General features: G+C 33.3%; 1 pseudogene; it reads left to right on the forward strand.

The window, feature by feature from the left end:
- The first annotated feature begins 26 nt into the window (after positions 1-26).
- LOC110722375 lies at positions 27-7,237 on the forward strand (annotated as a pseudogene).
- The last annotated feature ends 907 nt before the right edge of the window (positions 7,238-8,144 follow it).

Raw genomic sequence — 8,144 nt, forward strand, 5'->3', positions numbered from 1 at the left:
CTAACATTCCAAAAAAATTCTTAGGCATGTTGAAGAATGTTGGAGTGATCGTACTCATCGTCATAATGGTGACAAGTATACTTCAGTATAACTTGCCACCATCACCACGGATATGTGGGCTTCTAGGTGGACCATCCATAACTGCACCAAGGGTGAAGCTGAGGGATGGTAGATATTTGGCATACAAAGAGACTGGTGTACCAAAGGAGAATGCCAAGTTCAAGATCATATTTGTTCATGGTTTTGGTGGTTCTAGGCATAGTGTAGCTGTTGCAGCTTATCTTCCTTGGGTAAATTTTCGGTTATTCTTATCACCAATGTTTTTAATTCTTTTTTAATTTAACAATATCAACATTAAAATTTTTAAAGAATTAATCATCCACATGAATTGGACTGCTCAAATGATGCAGTATATTATACCTTATATATTGTAATATTTTTTTTTTGTTTTTTTTTTAATAATAGATGCTGGATTTCACTATTGAGCACTAACATGTTTTAGTAAAGGGTTTTTCTTTTGAAATAAATAAATGTTATGGATTTTCCAAAAATCATTCATGATCAATATATCCAAACTCATGCTTTTAGCTTTTACATAATCCTCTTCATTGTCAATACATTGTCATGAATAGTGTTACAACATCGTCAGATATAAGTGCTCCCAGTTCATCTCATTGATTTGCATGTCACTCTTGCAAATTTATTACATATAGTTTTATTGTGTATTTTTGCAAATCTCTTGAACGTTTGGTAAAGCAAACTCTAACATAGGATTACTACTGAAAGAAAAAACTACTCTTTATTTAGTTCGCTTATCTTGTGAAGAGTTCCTGTCATTAATGTATTTTAGAAAAATGTCCTTTTTTATTTGGATACAAGAAAGGCTCTTATAGCCTCCCCCCTTTCTCTCCTCGCAGGAAGTCGTTGAAGAGTTGGGATTGTATATAGTGTCATTTGACAGGCCAGGTTATGGAGAAAGTGATCCTGATCCAAAAAGAACATTGAAAAGCATGGCTTTCGATATTGAAGAGCTAGCCGACCAGTTAAAGTTAGGGAACAAATTTTATCTGATTGGGTATTCCATGGGTGGACATGCAGTTTGGGGTTCCTTCAGATATATTCCCCACATGTATAATCTAATTTTTATGTAGTGCATTGTATATGTTCTTGTTGGCAGTTAAATTTGTATTACTTACTAAAGAAAATGTTTGAAAACGAAGCAACAATTAGAATGAGATCACCAAACTATTCACATTGCATGATCAATGAGCATCTCTTAACCCGACCTTCTAGAAAGTGTTGGCCTAATCTTCATATTTAAAATTGACCTTTTACTGAACTTTAAGTCAATTCATAATGAGAGCAGAAACAAATATAAAATTTCCACATCAAAGTTTCCATGCTCATATTCATTTTGCAAATACATTTATATACGACCTTCATAACTTTGAAGACCTTTCACATATAATACTACTTAATGGGTTCACCTTTTTTTGGTACATGAGATATAAGTCTGCAAATATTTTAAAATAAAATATAATATGAATTAAATATAGATGTATTATTATGATAATTTTGGGTACAATTTCTAATGTTTACCCGCTAAAAAAATTCTATGTGTAGAATGAATAACTAATCGAATTGAATTCTTAATTGAGGATCATTAGAAGCTTAATTTTAATCGAAGATAGGTGTGTCGGAAGTGGAACGACACAAACTTGTGATGTGCTTGTGCTTGATGTCCTTTTCTAGTTTGGGAATTTTCCTAGGGTCCTTTTGACTTTCATTTTTCTTTTAAAGTGATTTTTGAGAATTGTTGGCTCATATATATTCACACACACACCCTTATCAAAGTTTACCCTTTAAAAGCCACAACCACTGAAGTTTGCCTCTCAAAAGGCAATACCATTTTTACTCTTTGTTAATTGGGCTCTATACACTACTATTTCCTATTTCAGTGTGGCATGTCCTCTCTACACCATAGGTGCTGAAAATTCTTGTGTAAAATGAACAACCAAAAGCATAATGCTCAACCATAGTATCCCCATTATCAATTTCATTGTCATTAACAAAGTCCTCCCACCCTTCTCCTATATGTAGTCCATATGTTTTTAGTTTCATTATCTCGTACCAATATATTCCATTCCTATCCTTTTTCCTTTGATACATACATGCATTACTGTACCATTCTTATCACTTAGAAAGGATTTAAACCCATCTAGAACACGCCACAAATGCATGCACAATCACAAATTTATCATTTATAGCTATCTAAAATACAAAATAAATAATCGTATTCTCAATAAGAGTTACTGTAAGCATGTTGTAACCAAGTTGCTCTTACGCATGTCTTCAGCATAACTAAAACATGGCAAATGTTCATACATCTTCTTAACCTGTAATGTAAATGAAATTATATCATACAATTAGAAGTTTAGAACACCAACATATTAAGTTTATGAGTTTATCTTGCCATCTTGGTAACTGCCAGACTATAAGCCTAAGAAAAGTTTATGGAGAATGGTTGCTATAAATGCAGGTGACAAAATGAATGCTACCTTTTTTTTTTTTTTTTTTTTTTTTTTAAAGGAGGAGGGAATTTTAAACTTCCAAAAAATTCAAACCATTTGAAATTTTGGTGAAAATTTGTGGGAAAACAAACTCCCTCCTTAAAGGACTGATTTTCCCACCAAGTTGCATATGGGAGGGTCCTACTTTCTCTCTCCTATACCTTTAATTACTTTACTTAACTTTCTCTAATCTTGCCCCTTAAGTTTTGCATTGGTAACTGCAAACCCTTTCAAAGTTGCACATAATGTTTAACGGGGGTAGTAATAGTTCCCAACCAAAACCTTCATAATTATATATTATCTTGTAGTAGAATTCCGATTTTATAATAAGTTATGTGATGGTAACACAAGAGACGTTTGTGAGCACCTCAGACTCAACCCAATATAATGATGTGATAGTGTAGTCTATCACTGTGTAAGTGATTGATGAATAAAAAGTTATACCGCAAGTGCACGGTGTCTGTTGTTAGCAGTGACTTAGCAAATACGGGCCGAATCCCACAAGGAGACATGTTCTATTAGTTTTTGCCCAATTATTATAAACTATTTCAATATACGAAGAGTGAAGTGATAATCAATTAATTAAACTAGATGAAAATAAAAATAAAGTTGTTCTCAAATAAATAAAGGTCTAGGGCATATGTTCGGTCCACCATGCTTATACCAATCCAAGAAATGCAAAATAATTTATTAATAAACAAACTAGGTCGAATAATTAAAGCACTTGTTAATCCTACGGTCGGGTATTAACACTTACGAATTAACATATGTAGTTCGGTCGCTAACATAATCAAATTCGCCAATTGTAATTAAGCCTCTAAAAATACGATCTTTGAATTCTAATTTTTATTAGCTAAATAATTAACTCATGATATTGGCCAATTATATGAATCCAACAATAAAGCACAAATCAGTTGGAATTATTCAAACCCTAATTCATAAATTTATAAATAATTAAGCACAAATAATCATGATATAAACATGGCTTCCATCACTTAACCCTAGAAAACGACTACTCACTCATAATTGAAATAAACAAAACTAAAGAGATAAATAAACTTGAATTCATAATTAATAAAATAAAGAACGAAAGATTGAATGAAATACCTCAAAGGATTGAATTAATGGAGAGAAATAACTAGGGTTTAACAATGGAGGAACCTAACTCAAAAGAACGTTCTATCTAGAAAATAAAGCATAAGAGAAGAAAATAAAATTCTCTCAAGTATTTATATTAAAGCCTAATTCTAAGCTAATTAAAATAAAAATAAATAAATAAATGCATAAGCTACAATATAATTGGATGATATTTGATGATGTGGCATGAGAGAAACTAAGGCTGCCGTGGCTCATCATCACTCGACCAGACCCACGGCCGCAGGGTGGTTCCCGTGCTCTGGCAGTGGCGGTAGCAACTTCAAGGGGGCGCGGGACAGGGGCACAGCCAGCCTGCGATTGACTGATTGCATTGCTTAGATTCAAATGCTCATAACTTCTGTTCTAAGAATCTTCTCGAGGCGTGCAACCTATCGTTGGAAAGCTCTTCAAGTCTAGTTTCCAACGCAACTTGAATCTCTTCAATAAAATATGTAGAACTCGACTTATGATCAAAACAGTGAGAAAAAGTCATTTTTGATATCTTGGAAGCCTTCGTTTTTCTCCGTTTCTAACTCAAATTCGCTTCCGTAAGGTCCATAGCGACTCTCGTGGATGTTATTTCATTTTCCGTGCATAAAATACTTAGAGCCAACATCCACGAGCATAAATCCCTTGATCAATGAACTCGATCCATCGATTTCCATTCAAATATGACCCGAATTATCTCCAAACACTTCAAAAGCGTCAAAATGACTATGAGATCACCAGAAACATTAAGAAAAACACGAAGGGAGCATAATAGAGTGACATATAATAACTTATGCAGACATGACTCTAAAAACGACTAAAAGAAGACTATGAAAAAGCTCTAAAACTAGCATAAATGTGCCTAAATAAAACTATATAAATATGATTTATCACCCATACCACTTAAATGACAATATTTTCATTTGTACCTATGATTAAAGGCTTTATTGAAATGTTTTGTCTGATATTATCTAGTTGTTTTTTTTTTTAATTTTTTTTTGAGGATATTACTAAGTATTCTTGCAATGCGTGGTTCGTGCAGACGGATGCACGATCCACATGGTGCATCTCTTCCAAAAAACAAGCGGAAAGAACATTTCATAGAAACATAAAGAACATTTAGTTTAAGTGAAAAGAACATATTATAGAATTGTAAAGAACATTGTATAGAAATGTAAATAACATTCACTTAAAGTGCAAAGAACATGTTATAAAATTGTAAAGAACATAACGTGCAGTTATATAATGTTCTTTATCTTCATGTTCTTTGATTGTCAGAATAATCTACTTTTATTTGTGACATATGTTAATTGTTTATTTTTAAATGATCTTTGAATTTTTTCTTTAGATTATGGTGGTTTTTGAATGAAAATAATGTTCATTACATTACATTATCATTAGAGGTGATAAAAAATTTGGTCGGGCTGGGCCTTAACATAATATATCGTGTCCAAAAAAACCCGGAAAATGTAGAGTGCTTTTCCGGTTTTTTTCGGGTCGAGTTTGGATTTTTAACTGAAAAAGCATTTTTAGGCTTGTCTAAACCCACCCTTATTTTTGAGTCGGGTCGAAGTTGATCACCTCTTCGGATGTTCTTTGTATATATATAAAGAACATGAAGTTGGATGTTTTTTTTTTTTTTTGCAAAATAGTTATATGTTCTTTATAAAACAACTATATGTTCATTACAATACAGTTATATGGTTTGTTCTTTATGAAATAACTATATGTTCTTTACAAAACACATGTATGTTCTTTACTGAACAACGGAATGTTCATTCCGCCTTTTTAAGAGAAAATGGGTGCACGGATGCGTCGGGCATCCGCCTCCATAGAAAAAATTTCAGTATTCTTGGCCTTATACCAATGGACTCACATCAAGATTAAATTACCAATTAAAAAGTGTGGTTTTGGAAAATTTCTACTTGAGAGTAAAGAGTAAAGACTTGTAAATTTTAGGCAGAACTATCTGGTAATAATTCATGTATAGAGTAGAAAGTATATGATATATTTATTCAATTAACTATAGGACATACCAGACTCACTAGGTAAGGGACTTACCGTAGATCATAGAAGTCTAAGGTTCGAATCTTACCAAGTGAGGGTACTTGGCGACATAGCTTCTCTTACCTTACCTAGGGTTGAGGCCTTATCAGGGTCCTCACCTAGAAAAATAAATAAATAATGATGGGATGCAAACGTCAATGTTAATATTCTTATTCCTTTTAAGGTGCGTGGTCTTGCTTTGAGGTAATGGAGGCAGATGCACTTAACTTTATATGCCATAACAAACAGTCTGTGACTATCGACCATTTGGACACAGAAAGACTATCATCCCTCCATCTATCCCAATTTAGTTTGCCCTTTTTATAATTGTTAAGAACCCACTAATTTATTATCTTCACTTTTCACTACTAAAAATTAGGGTTTCACACTCTATATCAAAAGAAATAATACGAAGTACTTCATTGTCTTATGTTCAGCTTATCGCCTTAAATGACGTGGTTGTAAACATGATCCTTTGAATTGAGCTATTCTTTACACAATCTATTATATTGTGTCAACACCTAAGGATTTTATTTTGTAATATTTTTAGCTAGTGGAAATGAACATATATTCTTATGCTGATGTAAGATCATACTATATGTGGATAATTTTTCATGAAATAGTATTCTGGTATGTTGTTGCAGGCTAGCAGGAGCAGTGTTGTGAACACCAGTTGTGAACTACTGGTGGATTGACTTCCTTGAGAGCTTATCTAATGAAGCCTTTCAACAACAACCGACAGAGGATCAATGGGCACAAAGGGTTGTTCACTACATTCCCTGGCTTACTTACTGGTGGAACACTCAAAAGCTTTTTCCTGGTTCCAGTGTTGCCGCTGGAAAAGCTGTATTAAGTGAACAGGATATTGAAATTAAACACAAGAAGATTAAACTTAGAGCCGATCACATGGTAAAGCTAGTTTCTCTCTTTGCTTTAGATTAACTATGTACAAAGTATAACTTTGGTTGCATTGATATGGGTTTGGATTTGCATATGATTTATATCTGTCTATAACGTCAAAATTAGATACATTGGATATTATAGTGTCAAGATTAGTAGTTATTTCTAGTGCTTGTTAAACACTATGGACTCAGAAAATGATGTAAGTTGATGTCAATTTAGTAACTACCTTTACCAGGCAGCTATCTGATATCCTAGGATAATATAACTAAGGTGATCATGAAAATTATTTTTTATAGGAGCAAGTGAAGCAACAAGGAGAATATGAGTCACTCCATCGTGACATGATGATTGGATTTGGGAGTTAGGAATTTAGTCCAATGAACCTAACAAATCCCTTTGAACAAAAACAAGGATCAGTACATTTATGGCAGGGTGATGACGATTTCCTTGTACCTTTCACGTTGCAAAGATACATTGCCCAAAAACTTCCATGGATTCAATACCATGAATTAGCAGGGGCAGGACATTTATTTCCATATGCTGAAGGTATGGCTGAAGCTATTCTCAGTTCAATGCTACTTGGTGAAAAGTAGAAATTTAAGTCACCATGATTGCATTTCTGCATTTTGGAAAATAATCACACTAATTTAGTGGCTTCTTTCATTGAATACATGGCTATGTTGTTTATATTAGGTTATCAATAGTTTCTTGAAATTTAATACCATAAAAGTTGTCAGATTTCAATGATAGCAAACTCTATTGCTAATTATACACTAAACCCAAAAAGGGAGAGCAATGTGACCTAAAAAGCTAACTGATAAGGCATCTAATATTACGCCAATAAAGCATGTCTGTTTGCCTAATTATTATAAATGATAGAAAAATATACTTTGATTCATTCATTTTGGTTATTTTTTAAACCCTATTTGTATGATCTCAATATAAACATAACTTATTGTATATATTTGTATGATCTCAATCCATTCACTATGAAGAGCTGTTATTCCTCAATGAACGACGATTAAGAGCTTTGCATCATGTACAAGTATACCAACGACGCATTGCGCGACATTTTAACAAAAGGGTACGACCCAGAAATATCAAAGAAGGTGACTTTGTACTAAAAGAGGTAAGAGGCCCACCAACCGATCCAAGAGGGAAATTCAAACCTAATTGGATAGGGCCGTACAGCGTAATTGAAATTCTATCAGGAGGAGCTGTCAGATTAATGGATATTGGAGGTGATGAAATTTGCTAACTAATAAACATTGATCGACTTAAAAAATATTACATATGAAATCTGGATAAACTCGTTCATTCATTAAATAAATCACTTTTTTTAGCATTCAATTAAAAGATTCTAAGTGTTACGCACTTTACCGAATAACACGGTAAAGTTCATAACACTTGGGGGGTAGTTTAAAAACAAAACAAATGCCATTCAAGTGTTCAAATTTTTTCGAACACCACGAAAAACTCTTCACACGGGGGGGGGGGGAG

This window comes from Chenopodium quinoa, unplaced genomic scaffold, assembly GCF_001683475.1.
Source record: "Chenopodium quinoa cultivar QQ74 unplaced genomic scaffold, ASM168347v1, whole genome shotgun sequence".
Taxonomy (NCBI): Eukaryota; Viridiplantae; Streptophyta; class Magnoliopsida; order Caryophyllales; family Amaranthaceae; genus Chenopodium; species Chenopodium quinoa.